The 14,853-nt window shown below is 49.9% G+C and overlaps 1 protein-coding gene across 1 annotated transcript in view; it reads left to right on the top strand.

The window, feature by feature from the left end:
• NIP7 (nucleolar pre-rRNA processing protein NIP7) overlaps positions 1-12,657 on the top strand; it is a 65,261-nt gene extending 52,604 nt beyond the window's left edge. Inside the window, exon 6 of the mRNA XM_055145085.1 lies at positions 11,932-12,657. The gene's annotated coding sequence lies outside the window, so the exon portion shown is untranslated. The remainder of the gene's footprint in view (positions 1-11,931) is intronic.
• Positions 12,658-14,853: the final 2,196 nt, after the last annotated feature.

Raw genomic sequence — 14,853 nt, 5'->3', positions numbered from 1 at the left:
GGCGGTACGCGGGAAACCATATGGGATGCTGGGAATCGAACCCGGGCTGGCCAAGTGCAAGGCAAACACCCTACCCTCTGTGCTATGGCTCCAGCCCCTATCCTTTTCTTTTCTTTTCTTTTTTATTTTTTTATTGAATCACCATATGGAAAGTTACAAAGCTTTCAGGCTTAAGTTTCAGTTATACAATGCTCGAACACCCATCCCTTCACCAGTGCACATATTCCACCACCAAGAATCACAGTATATATCCCCCCCATTCCCCAGCCCCCCGCCCCACACCTTTTCTTTTTCATTGTGGAGAATCACATACGTACAAAAGAAGGGCACACGGTTTTCCACAGCAGTTGCCATCCAACTCCGCTGCCCGTCCCGACTGTTGCTGCGGTCTCGGGTCTATCTGCTCTTCTTCTCTCTTGGTTACCCCGGAAACTCTTCCTCCTTTACTGTGAGTGCTTCAGTGACCTCTGAGTTCTGCTGGGTGTGCTCCCCAATCTCCCACACACCAAATGGGGTCACGGGATGAGGGTTTAGGGCTCACAGGCAGGGGGTAGAGGTCACAGGGCAAGGGTCACAGACTGGCACTTTCCTAGAGTGAGAAGAGCAGTTTTGTTTTTGTCTGGTGGGGTTTTGTTTGTCTTTGGGCCACACCCAGCTGTGCTCAGAGTTTGACCCTCCGCTGCACTCAGAATCACTCCCAGTGGTGCTGGGGGGACCAGTGGGGTGCCAGGGCCGCAGCCCAGGTCACAAGGCAAGCACCTGCTCACAGGATTCTCTCTCTCTCCAGCCCCTGTTTTGCTTTTTTCTTGCTACTATTTTACCTCGAGGACCAGATACTGGAAACAGTATCTGCTTGGGCTCAGGACTACCCCAGGGACAAAACTCCAGGGCAGGAAATTTGGGGAGCAGGGAGAAGTGTCCCACAGACGGTGGAAGCAGTATCAATTGTTTTTTGTTTTTTGGGTTTTTTTTTTTTTTTTTTTTGCTTTTTGGGTCATACCCGGTGATGCACAGGGGTTACTCCTGGCTCATGCATTCAGGAATCACTCCTGGTAGTGCTCGGGGGACCATATGGGATGCTGGGAATCGAACCCGGGTGGGCTGCATACAAGGCAAATGCCCTCCCCACTGTACTATTGCTCCAGCCCCAGTCATCAGTTTCATGAGCGTGACCTCTAAGCTAGCAGAGGTAAAGTGTCCCGTGACCTTCTCTAGCCTGGACAGAAAGGACAGTGCTCTGTCCCATATAGGACTATGGCTGGGGACCCCCAGCATGCCAGGGGTCACTAGAGTGACTCACATGCTGCTCTTCCCTACCCTCCCACCCCTGCCCAGCCACTAGCCAACATTCTTCCATCAGCATCCCCCCCACCACTAGACCCCTTCCACCCTCTGGCATTGTGAAAAATCCTGAGCCCACCCCCACAGCCGTATTGCCTCTGAGAGCGGAAGCCCCGGGCCTTGGACAGAGCAGGCGCTGGATAAGCATCAGGGACTAGCAAATGAGTAACCATATTAACGTGGATATGGGGGCCACAGAGATAGTGCAGAGGTCAAGGCCTAGCTTTGCATGTCACCAGCCCCAGTTCGACCCCTGAACACAGAGCCAGGAGGGGTGTGTGTGTGTGTGTGTGTGTGTGTGTGTGTGTGTGTGTGTGTGTGTGTGTGTGTGTACAATATGTCTAATATATACCTATATATTAGCGTGCTCTGGAGCGATAGCACAGTGGGTAGGGCATTTGCCTCGCACACGGCCGACACAGGTTCGATTCCTCCACCCCTCTCAGAGAGCCTGGCAAGCTACCGAGAGTATCTCGCCTGCCCAGTAGAGCCTGGTAAGCTACCCGTGCATATTGGATATGCCAAAAACAGTAACAAGTCTCACAATGGAGACGTTACTGGTGCCCGCTCAAGCAAATCGATGAGCATCGGGATGACAATGATGACTTATCTCCTACAGAATAGCAAGAAATGGATAGATTATGTGAGTGATCTCAGCCCCGAGCATTGGTACCACAGTAAGGAGGTGGGGGCTGTTGAGTACATATTCGTGGGGAGGGGGCCGTGAAGATGCAGAAAGAAGGTCATGTAGTTAATTCTTTGTGGTGTTGGGAATCAAACCCAGGGCCTCACACTCAAGACAAGTGCTTGCTGCAGTTGAGCTGCACCCATGGAGCACCTTTCAGTACTCTGGGAGATAAGCATCTGGCTGTCCACTCATATGTGGGGATGATAAGACTTTTTTTTTTTAAATTTTGGTTTGGTTTGGGGGCACATTAGGTAGTGCTCAGAATTACTCCTGGCTATGAACTCAGGAATTACTCCTGGTGGTGCGCAGGGGACCATATGGGATGCTGGGAATCGAACCCCAGTCAGTTGCATGCAAGGCAAGTACTATCGCTTTGGCCCAGATTTATTCTTGGGCTGGAGTAATAGCACAGCGGGTAGGGCATTTGCCTTACACGCAGCCAACCCGGGTTCAATTCCCAGCATCCCATATGGTCCCCTGAGCACCGCCAGGAGAAATTCCTGAGTTCAGAGCCAGGAGTGACCCTTGTGCATTGCCGGGTGTGACATCCCCCTCCCAAACAAAAACAGACTTATTCTTTGTAAACAGCAATTTGGCAGTATCCACCAAAACTTAAAATTTACCTGACTCTGAATCTATATACTTCTTCCTAGATGTTATTCAGTGCTCCAAAATATAAGCACAAAGACAGGATTTTTGAAAGAAAGAAATACTTGAAAGTGGGAAAGTATTAAGCATACGTTTGTGGGCTTTTTTGAAGGGTCATACTTGGAGGTGCTCAGGACTCGGTGCTCAGGGTCACTCTTCAGTTCTCAGGGAAACGTGTGCAGCGCCAAGGATGGAACCGGGGTTAAATACTTGCAAGGGAAATGCCATAACCCCTGTATGAACTCTGTGGTCCCTGAATAAAATTTTTGGTATTATTATCATCACCAGAAACAATTCACTACCATTCAACAAAATTAAGCTCCTACGATTATTGAGATTTATTTTAGCCCATCAAAAAGGACATGAAGAACAATTTATGATACGTTGGAATGTTATATCTCCACCAAGAAACAATGAGATTTTCCAACATACAGTGTGTTGCAGAAATATTCAACACATTATTTAAAATAATATTTTTTATTTTTTTTATTTTTTTTTTTTTTTGCTTTTTGGGTCACACCCAGCAATGCTCAGGGGTTACTCCTGGCTTTGCACTCAGGAATTACTCCTGGCGGTGCTTGGGGGACCATATGGGATGCCGGGGATCCCGGGTCGGCCGCGTGCAAGGCAAACGCCCTACCCGCTGTGCTATCGCTCCGGCACCTTAAAATAATATTTTAGCAAGTCTTTGAGCATGTTTCCTAGTCATATCAATAAAAGCAAAAAGAGAAAAGCAACAAAGCAAAGTACACAGTATAATTCTACTTGTGTAGAAAATATATATACATATGCTAAAGAAAAATTGTGGAAAATATTTTTAACTTATCACTGATAAGTTTGATTATAGGAAAAAAAGTTTAACTTTTCTCTTCTTTCGTCCATAAAGTTTCGTTTGAACTTTAAACTTTTGGGCCACAAGCTGCTGAGCTGGCAGCTGCTCCCAGCTTAGTGCTCTGGGGTCACTCCCAGGGCTCCCAGGTGACCCCTTCCTGGGAGTTAATCAGGCCTCCTACATGCAAAGCATGTGCTGCAGACCTTTGGGCTATGTTCATGGCTCTGTTTAAACTTTTCTTTTGGCCACACTTAGCAATGCTCAGGGCTTACTCCTGACTGCAGAGTCAGGAATTGCTCCTGGCGGGGCTCAGGGGACCATATGGGATTCTGGGGATCAAACCTGGGTCAGCCACATGCAAAGGAACATCTCTCTGGTCCCTGTTTAAATTTTTTTAACCTAAGAAAGTATTACTCATAAAAAAAAATGATTTAATTCCATGTAACCTTCGGAGCCTGCAAGACTTAAAATTTTCCAGCAGGGGGCAGCAGTGGCTCATATGGCTCTGACGTCAGCGGAAAGCTGCGGATTAGTGCACAGATTTCCAATTCTAGCCAAAGTACTGTACTTTGATCACTGGATTGTAGGGGGAATATAGAGCAGTGACCATAAAAAATGCTTAATTGTAAGAATCATGGCAAAATGCCTCTAGATGACTTTTTCTTTTTTACTTTCTGTCCTTGATTCTAAACAGGTCACAGTTTTGTCGTCTGTTAAATCAGAGGATATGGGAATAACATCTTAAAAGACCTATTTCCAGCTCTAAAATGTAATGGCTTTAAGAATAGAGTCAGCATCAGGAAGAAGCAAGTCCCATTGCTCCCTGAAATTAATCAGTTTATCGGAGAATCTATCTGCTTTACAAACCCTTAGCTGATCAGGATGAATTATTGCCATTATTCTCTTCAGCGGACATCAAAGAATACTTGGGGGAAGTTGTTGGTATTTATGCAACTCACTGAGGACGAAGAAAGAGAACTCTCCCACTCAGTAAATATCTAACATGTGTGTAAAGGTCTTAGGACTGGTGTTTAGAAATTATACACAGGCTTAGGAAAGAATCTTTACCAGGCTGGCCAAATTAAACAGCAGGCAGTTGTAGGGAAATAAACACAAGTTAACATTTAACCACAAGTCCCTGTTCTTGCTGCTCAGGCTTTTTTTTTATAGCCAGACCCCGGGAGGGTCAACTTGCTGCCTGCCGTTCCAGCACGACGCTGGGCTCCTCTGAGACCCGACCCATCTAATGCTTTGATGAGAAAATACAGGGGCCAGGGAGCCGACTCAGGGCTGGGGGACACGTTCTGCATGCAGGAGCGCTGCATCATTCGCCATGACTTGGCAGATGGAAAAACCTGTTCAAGTGTTAGTTTACAGTATTGCTTGATACAGGCTTAAGCAAATAAGAATTATGCATGCATGGTCTAGAGAGATAATCCAAGGGTGAGACATTTGCCCTGGATGCAGCTAACCCTGGTTCGGTCCACGGCAACTGCATATGGTTCCCACAAGTGGCACCAGGAGCAATCCCTGAGCACAGAGCCAGGAGTAAGTAAGCCCTGAGCACAGCCAGGTGGGCCTACCTCCCTCCTCCACACTCAATCAAAACAAAAGCAAAACCAGAATTATATGTAAAACCACACGTCCCTGATACTGATGCTCCTTTCTCACATTCTGCTGAACCAAGTGACCTGTTTCTTTGAGATTTATTCCTTCTCACGTTCTGATCTTTTGATCCTACTCGAGAGTCTCCAGGGAAGGACAGTGTGTCATAACCCCCATTCCTTTGGGTTCAAAAGAAACTTGAGGGCTGGAGTGATAGCACAGCGGGTAGGGTGTTTGCCTTGCACGAGACCGACCCGAACGCGACCGACCCGGGTTCGAATCCCAGCATCCCATATGGTCCCCTGAACACCGCCAGGAGTGATTCCTGAGTGTAGAGCCAGGAGTAACCCCTGTGCATTGCCAGGTATGACCCAAAAAGCAAAAAAAAAAAAAAAAAAAGAAACTTGAGCTGGGCCCAGAGCAATAGTACATTGGGTAGGGCCTTTGCCTTGTATGCAGCCATCCCGGGTTCGACCTCTGGCATCCCATGCGCCAGAGCACTGTCAGGAGTAATTCCTGAGTGCAGAGCCACAAGTAACTCCTGAGCACCGCCAGGTGTGGCCCCCAAACAAACAGACAAAAAGAGAAATGAGCTAAATCACAGAGCAGAAGGCTTGAACTTGGGAGAGGTTGGGGAAATTGCTCAAAGCCAAGGCTTTGTGTTATGTGTGAGAGCCTAGGGTCTGAGACCCCGAGCACTGCTGGCAGAGCTCCTACACGCCCACACCCCTGAAAAAGGAGATCAGCCTGGACTGTTGGTTAGAACATGTCTGGGTTCTCTCCATTTCCTGGGATTTTCGTTCTGCTGCAGATTGAAGTTCGATACATGCTTGGCTCGCACTCTAAAATAGCTGCTATGTAGGAAGGGCTGCACGCGATTGCAGCCCACCCGCAGTTTGTTTTTTTTTTTTTTGTTTTGTTTTTGGGTCACACCCGGCGATGCACAGGGGTTACTCCTGGCTCTGCACTCAGGAATTACTCCTGGCGGTGCTCAGGGGACCATATGGGATGCTGGGATTTGAACCCGGGTCGGCCGCGTGCAAGGCAAACGCCCTCCCCGCTATGCTATCGCTCCAGCCCCTCACCCGCAGTTTTCTTCCCAAGCCGTTACATATTCTTTTCTCCCAAACACCAACTCCTTTATCCTCCTGGAAAGATGTGACTTTGAGGTGCAACCACGGCTGCCCTTTCCAGCTTGAGTGAGACACACGGGGCTGTTCCGTTGGCCTCCGACGCCCTCGCCCAGCGGCTGCCCGGGGAGAGCTGTGCGAACAGCTTGTGTTCCTGCAGAAAGATTCTTTGACAAATGACCCAAAGAAAGCCCGGTCCGAAACATTCCCCCCCCGCCCCCCGATTCTTTTACTCCACCCTCTCCTCCCCTGCTCAGTGCTAAGGGTCGCGCCCAGAGGTGCCTGCAGGGGCCACATCAGGTCCAGGTGACATTGGCTGGCCCCACGGGTGGCTTAGGTGAAGTGGGGAGGAGAAAGACAGTCACTTTCTCCTGATCCGCCTCTGCCACCCGGGACCTAGGGTTACCGGGTCTTGCCTCGCCTCGCAGAAAAGTGTTTCAGGAGTAGACATCGGTGAAGTAAAACATTTTATTTGGAGGTTTTGAAGGGAAGGAGGAAGAGAAAGTGGGATAAAGTGGAGAGTAATGTGGAGAGAGAACCCGAGCCTTAGGGCATTTGCCTTGCACAGGGCCGACCCAGGTTCAAATCCCAGCATCCCATAAGGTCCCCTGAGCACCGCCAGGAGTAATTCCTGAGTGCAGAGCCAGGAGTAACCCCTGTGCATGGCCAGGTGTGACCCAAAAACAAAAAAAAAAAAAAAAAAAAAGAGAGAGAGAACCCGAGCTTCTCCAAGGGCGGAGAGAGCCCCTACACACACCAGAGCATTAGACACGAAAGCGTGAAAGTCCACATCTCAAGAGGGGAGATGCTGGCGACATGTGTGCTCAGCCACGTGGGCACACGCAGAGCGTGAGCTCGGGCAGCATATGCCCCCCTTCCTTTGTTCCAGGTGGCCTTTATAGGGTTTCTCCAATCTGCCCCCATCTGGGGCTTCTGCCTAGGTCAAAGTTCGGTTGCTAAAGAGATTACAGGGGGGTGGGGGGGCTGGGTGTGGTGATGGTCTTTGAAGTTCCTTTCCTGGCCTTTTGTTTCTGCAAGAGCTTCTCCTGGTCGGCTGCTGTAGATGGGTGAGGGTCTCTTCAGGCCTTAGTTCCTGTTTTCCCTGTTTTCTGCAAGGTCAGCTCTCGTCATTGCCTTGGGAGGGGCCTTCCCTGTCCTTCTTACATCATATGGATGCGCCTGGGCCTCTGGCGCGCGTAGAACAGCTGGTCTCCAGGGCCCTGCTCTCTTTTCTGACCTAGAGGGGCAGGTCCCCAGGGAACTGCTCTACACCTTTGTGTGTGTCCCTTCAGGTTCTTTCCCTGGGGGGGGCAAAGAGATGGGGGGTGCAGCATGGATTTGCAGAGAGTCCCCCGGCCCCCGGAACCCGGCAGGAACTCTGAGCAGTGCGGGTGGGTTCTTGCGGTCCCGCTGGCTGTCCTTTGTCGCCCGGCCCTGGCTTGCGGTCTTGCGTCCTGGCTTCTCCTGCGGCAGGCCCTGGCCGGCACCGTCTCACCCGCCTGGGTGCAGCTGAGGCCAGGCTGGATGCCGGCGTCCGAGCCAGCTCCGTGCAATGGGGACAACTAGACGACCGTCCTCTCTTTCTCCTAACAAGACCGGGCCTGTTTCCCAGGCGCGACACAGAGCAAGTTATGGCAGATACTGAGACAGGGCTGGTTCAGAATCAGTCTGGCCCCTCCCCGCTCGCTTCCTGATTCTTGCGACACTCGTCCCTCCTCGTCCTTCGCAGCTACAGTTGTTTGTGACTTGGATTCAGCGTGTGCGTCGGGAGAGATGGGGGGTTGGCGGAGGGGTCGGGGATGGAGCCTTCGCCTGGCTGACATGGACCATAGCGAAGGCACAGAGATGCTGGCGCGGGAGCCGGGCTAGTTGGCAGCTGCCCAGCGCTGAGGCTGCCGTGGTGGCAGACGCAGGCACGGGTTTGTTGACTCGGTTCACGGTGTGATTTTGGAGCCGTTTCTGGACGTCTAGCCTAAAGTCTAATTCTCCTCTCCTGATCGTGCTCTCCTGCCCCTCCCCTTCCTCCGTCCTTTCCCTTCCTCTGTCTCTCTGTTGAGTGGGAGCAGGAGGCCCAGGGGTGACTACGGCCTGGTCGGGCCCCGAGATGCCCTGAGTAGCCCTGGCTGCCCTCTGCCCGCTCCAGCCAGTAGTACCTGAGCTCACTAGATATGCCTCATTTTCATTTTATTTGGGGGCGGGGAGTTGCCAGTGGTGGTTAGGATTTATTCCTGTCTCTGTGCCCAGATTTTTACTCCTGGTGGCGCTCCAGGAATCGTATTTTTCTTGTTTGGGGGCCACATGGAGCTGTGCTCAGGGCTCACTCCTGGCAGGGCTGCGGGGACCACATGGGTACCAGGGATGACCCTGAATTAGGGGCGTGCAAGGCAGGCCCTGCCCGCTGTCCTTTGTCGCAGCTCAACCCGATTTTTAAAAAACAAGTTCATCGTAGAGTTTTTGCTAAAAGACAATCCGTCTTGAAACACAAGTGTCCACCCTCACTATGAAAAACCATAAAACAAATCGGGGATCTTCGAGGCGGGAGCGTTCGTACAGCAGCGAGGGCGCTTGCCTTGCATCAGCCAGCCCAGTTTCGATCCCTGACAACACATACGTGCTTCTAAGCCCTCTAGGAGGCACCACTAAGCACAGAGCCAGGACTAAGCCCTGAGCACCACCAGGTGTGGCCCCCAAACAAAACAATGAAAAAAGCCTGAGTACAAATTGTGTTTTTCTACCAGGTAGGTAAACGGTTCCCATACGGGCTTTGCACTCGCACCTCGCGGTGCCGGCCACACTCCGGCCTGCGGTAGAGTCTTGGTGCCGAGAACAGTCCGTCCTTCCCACGCTGCCCGGGCAGTTCCAACGGACAGGCAGGGCCGGGGCTATAGTTCCACGGGTGAGCACGTACCTCACCTGTGAGGCCCTGGGTTTGATCCCTGGCCCCTCAGACCACAAAAACAAGAGACCCGAGGACAGCGTGCAGCCAGGTTTGAGAACCAGAGAGCTGAATGTATTGGAGGCTTCCCTTCCGCTCCCAATGAGTCACTGAGTTATTTCGTGACTATTTAGAAGCAATTTCTGTGTGGGGCTGTGGTGGGGGGCTCGCCGGGCTGTGCTCAGGGCGTGCTCATGGCTCCGAGCTCAGGGATCACTCCTGAATGATAAATCTTGAGTGGGCCTGGGAGGGGGGGTCCTGGGGATTCACGACTCTGTAGTCAGAGCTATAACATCAAAATTACAACTAATAGAATAAAGAATTGAGAAGCTGGAGTTCCTCAAAAGCCTATCGCAAGAGAAATAGTCAAATACAACGGAATTTTATGAAAAAGCTAGATTGTTCAAAGAATGAATTGAGGGGCAGGGATAGTAGTACAGTGAGGAGGGTGCGTGCCTTGCAGGGACTGACCCGGGTTTCACCTGGGTGCTTGTCTTGGTCATCAACGGAGTATCTCTGGGTGTGGCCCAAAGACAAAAGAACTGACTTACAGTAACCATATAAAGTTCATTATATTACTAAGTGAAAGAAACCGAGCTACAGAATAATGTAAATAGTATATGTTTATTTAAGCGCATGCATGTGACATATTTTCTATGAGCAGTACATTTTTTTTTCATGAGTAGTACATTTGTAATGTATGTAAGCTTAGAAGTATCATTTTTTGAGGTAAGGAAGAAAATGGCACTGTGGGGCATGTTTATTTAATTTTTTGTTTTTTGGGTCACACCCTGCAATACTCAGGGGTAACTTCTGGCTCTGCCCTCAGGAATTACTCCTGGCAGTGCTCGGGGAACCATATGGGATGCTGGGGATTGAACCAGGGTCAGCCGTGTGCAAGGCAAAAATGCCCTACCAGGTGTACTATTATCCGGCCTCTGTGGGGCATGTTTAAAGAGAATCAAAACTGTACCTGCTGGAAACACAAGCACGAAAATGGGTAAATTTGTAACTGCACCCTCACGGTGACTCACTAGTTTAAAAAAAAAATTAATTAAAAAAATTAAAAAAAAAACAAAAAAAACACTGTACCTGCAGCCTTCTAATTATGTTCCAGAAAGAATTTATTCAGGGCACCAGAGACATAGCCCAGAGGGCTGAGAGCAGGCATCACATGCAGGATCCCTGGATTCAATCCCTACTACCGCATGACCATCCAAAGTGCCTCTAGGACTGACTCCTGAGCACTGAGCCAGGTGTTGCCCCCTAACACTGTGGGGTTTGATCCAGAAACAAAACCCAAGAACAAACAAAAAGGAAAGGAATGTATTCTTACAGAAACTAGAAACTAAGTTTTAATTAAAATATAAGAAAAACGATGGTCAAATATTGAGATGGGATCATTATAAACTTGTTACTCAAAGCCAGAGTAATTTTTCTATATCTTGATTGATTAGAGGCCCAGGGAGACAGCAGCCATAGAGCTGTACTCTGCCAACTCAGAAATTTCTAGAATACCAACATTCCCAGTATGCAGGTTTGTCACCTTCTCCCTCCACTTTCCCTCCTTTCACACAGAACACGACAAATCTTGAAGATGTAACCATCAAGGGCTGTATAGCCCTTTCTTGCCCTACAACCAACCAAGCGGGGCTGGGGCCAGGACACGGGCAGCGCGGGCTACTGTCAGCTGCTCTCTGCCCCCCCGATCCCGCCACTTCCTCACACGCAGATGTTCCCTGTGAATGAACTTGGCCCTGTGCAGTTCAGACCAGAATGGGATGGTCCCAAGGAAAGGTTGAGGAGAGGAACTCACATTTCCTGAAATGCTTCTCTCTTGACATTATTTCACATTTAGGAAGGAGCTGCCTAAGGCTTTTATAAATATTGTGAAATATATGTGACTCAAGACAGCCTTGATTTCCTTCTGTCCTCCTGGTGCCTCCTGTGCAGAGTGACACAGGGACACCGGGAAGCGGCCTTTTCCTCCTGTCCCCATTCAATAACACCAGGGCCTTGCCCCCAGCTCCGGGGCCCAGGTGCTTGGAAGCTCTGCCAAGCACTTCTGCCAACTTCAAAAAACAGATTGGGATCGTACCCATTTATTCTGGATTAGGTCATCCGCACACATGCAGAGGATTCCAAGAACACCAAGTGACATTGGTTCCTCTTTGTGTGACCCCCAGTTTCTCAGTTCCCATCCCAGTACCACCAGCGTTTTCTCCAAGAAGAGAGATTATCCACCAAAATATAAAGAACACAACGTGCATAGTTGTTGCGCCCTAACTCCAGGGCGGGCGCTGTACGGGGAGCCCTGTTCTGATCCCCTGTTTCCCGTGCTGGAGAGCTGCTCATGGGGCACGGTTGGGATCCCCTTCCGATTCACTGGGCCAGATCCCTGGTGGTGGGTGCTTATTTCTAATCTTGGCTAGGAACTCAAATCCCATCACTCGAGTCCTGGTCCACACAGAATGTCACATCCATGAGTGTGGGTGTCTAGAGGAGATTCACGGATGCATAAGAGCTGGGTCAGGGGAGTCGGAGTTTCACCAGCTTCTTTTTCATCTCGAGCACTTGGCCATGGCTGAATTAAATCCCATGTCAATTAATGATGGGATATATCCCCTAGACTGTGTCATTGGGTGACTGTGTTTTGTTTGTTTCTTTATGGGTCCCGCCCAGCAGTGCTCAGGGCTTACTCCGGGGATGGCTTACCTTACCTACTGTACTTTCTTTTTGGCCTCTCTTCTAGTGTAATTGCATTAACCCAGGTGACACACATCCCTCTTGGTCCATCGGAAACATCACATCGCTGACGTTGCCAGTGTCCGTGGCAGTTGACTTCAGCTTCTTGGATGGGGAAATCTGTCAGCAATGAAATCGTGCAGGCTAGGATTGAATTTCTCCTCCCCAGGAATTCCCACAAAGCCAAGAGAAGAATGCCACACAGTTTGTTACTATCGGGCAAATCTCAGAAATGGAGCGCGGAAAGAAAGAAATGTACCCAAAAAAAGTGCACGCTGTGTGCTCCCACTCAGACTGGTAAATGGAGAACAAACGGGAGGGACCTATGAGATGGGGACCAGAATGCAGGGGCCTGACTGGGCAGTCCTGAGAACACAGGGCGGGAGGAAACGTCGTCCATTTCCATGTGGCTGGTGGTTACAAGAGCATTTGCCATTGTCCAAATGCATCAGCTTGTGCGGGAAAATGATTTGTTTTTGTAAGATGTGCCTCTGTTGGCTGACACTCAAGGACAGTAGATGCAAGGGCCAGGAGGATTGCCCCATAGCTGGAAGACTGCTTCATGAGCAGAGGGGAGAAGGCAGATGGAATAGAGGAGGGATCACTAAGAAAATGATGGCTGGAGGAACCAGTCGGGATGGGAGAGGCATGCCGAAAGTAGATAATGGACCAAACATGATGACCTCTCAGTGTCTGTGTTGCAAGCCATAATGCCCAAAAGTAGAGAGAGAGTATGGGGAATATTGTCTGCCATGGAGGCAGGGGGAAGGTGGGAAAGGGGGTATATACCGGGGATATTGGTGGTGGGGAATGTGCACTGGTGGAGGGATGGGTGTTTGATCATTGTAAGACTGTAACCCAAACATGAAAGCTTGTAACTATCTCACGGTGATTCAATAAAATTAAAAAAAAAAAAAAGATGTGCCTCTGTTTAAAAAAATTGAAACAATGAGGCTGTGGAGTCTAGAACAGTTCCTTTCTGTAGGCTCCAGCCCCAATTAAGTGGTCTTTTGTGGTTGTTTGGTGCCGGGCACGGAACCCAGGCCGCATGCATACATCTGCTCCTGCGCTCAGACTATTTTCCAACTCTCTGAACTTACCAGGCTTTCCCCCAGCCGACAGTTGTGTATCTGTTGGTCTCACTGTCTCTTTCTTCCCTTTTTCTGGCACCACACCAATCTCTGTCTGTCTGTCTGTCTGTCTGTCTCTGTCTCTGTCTCTGTCTCTGTCTCTGTCTCTGTCTCTGTCTCTCTCTCTCTCTCTCTCTCTCTCTCTCTCTCTCTCTCTCTCACACACACACACACACACACACACACACACACACACACACGCACATACACCTGTCTTTGTGTAATTCCCTAAACTCCTAGACCCCGAGGTGGTTCACAGAGCTGAAGCACATGCTTTGCATGCTGGAGTTCTGGATTTGACTCCTGGCATTGCATGATCTCTTGAACATGGCTGGGAGTGGCCACCTACTTCTCCACTGGGATTAGTAGCCCTCAAGTACAGCCAGGTGTGGCCTCAAAACAAAAACCAAAGCAAATAATTCACTGAGATGCGTGAGTAGTATAGGCGATAGATGGAATGATGCACAATGTTATAATTTAAATGAAATTATATGTGCCAAATTAATGTAGAAGAAATTGCCTTTTTCCTGGGCTTTGGGTGAAAGTTCAAATGTTAAAGTGTGCACACACATGTGTGAAGCTTGAGCCCAAATCCCAGCACAGCATGGCCCCCTTATTCCGGCTCTTCTGGCGAGTTCTGCACTCAGGAATCACTCCTGGCGGTGCTGGGGGACCATAGGGATGCTGGGAATTGAACCCGGGTCAGCCTCGTGCAAGGCAAACGCCCTACCCACTGTGCTATCACTCCAGCCCCCATTTTTTTTTTTTTTGCTTTTTGGGTCACACCTGGCATTGCACAGGGGTACTCCTGGCTCTGCATCTTCTGGTGAGTTCCTAGTGTCCCCCCAGAGCCCCAGCCAAGCTCACGTGTCAGCTGAGGCAGGCACAGTGGAGCCGAGCATCAGGCGAGTGACGAGTGACCCGTTATCCCCTCAGCCTTGCTGGGTGTAGCCCTGATTAAAAAAAAAAAAAATCACCTACTTCTCAATTTGAGGGAGACCCCAGTTACACACAAATCTCTACCCTCCTATTGGGGTGGTTGACAGTCTTTATCCTTGGCCTCCTGAAATATTTGTGGGGGGAAGGGTTGACCTCACCTGCTGGTGCTAAGGGCTTGTGCCTGGCTCTGTATTCAGGGGTCACTCCTGGCTGGACTTGGAGGACCGTATAGGGTACTGGGATGAAACCCAGGTCGACCGCATATGAGGCAGGCCCCCTGTCCACTGTACACATGCCCTGGCCCAGCCTCCCGAGATTAAACTGGAGTGTAGGAAATGCACAACGTTGGCGATGGGGCTTGGGTCTTTGTGCCGTTGTGGTGTTGCTGACATGAACATTGTTCTGTCTGGTTTGCGTGAAGAGGAGAGGATCAGTTCCATCCCAGGGACCCGTCTTTGGGACACCCACCTCCTGGGGAAGGGTTTAGTACTTGGTCTTCCCAGCATCACCGTTTCCCCAGCCTGCCACCTATGGGGTTTGGTGTGGAGCTGGAGTGGGACTCTTAGTGGCTTTGGTACCTTTCTCTGTCCTCCCTCTTGGATTTGCATCTAAACAAACAAACAAACAAACAAAAAAACAGTTGGGAGAGGTGAGAGGGAATTTGGGGAGCCCCATTGGAGCAGTTAGTCCACAGACCCTCTCACTCAGAGTTTCCAGCAGATAACGAATGGGGGAGAGTCAGGGCTGGGAGGGAAAGAAAAGGCTGGTTTTGTTCCAAGAATCTAAGAGCTTTGCAAACAATTGAAGTAATTAAAAGTTCTCAGAAGTAGCCGATGGTGCCCTTTCACCGGGGGAATGTG

The sequence above is a fragment of the Sorex araneus genome, chromosome 8 (genome assembly GCF_027595985.1).
Source record: "Sorex araneus isolate mSorAra2 chromosome 8, mSorAra2.pri, whole genome shotgun sequence".
Taxonomy (NCBI): Eukaryota; Metazoa; Chordata; class Mammalia; order Eulipotyphla; family Soricidae; genus Sorex; species Sorex araneus.
The sequence above is the reverse complement of the archived record's forward strand: the minus strand, read 5'-3'. Positions and strand labels throughout refer to the sequence as shown.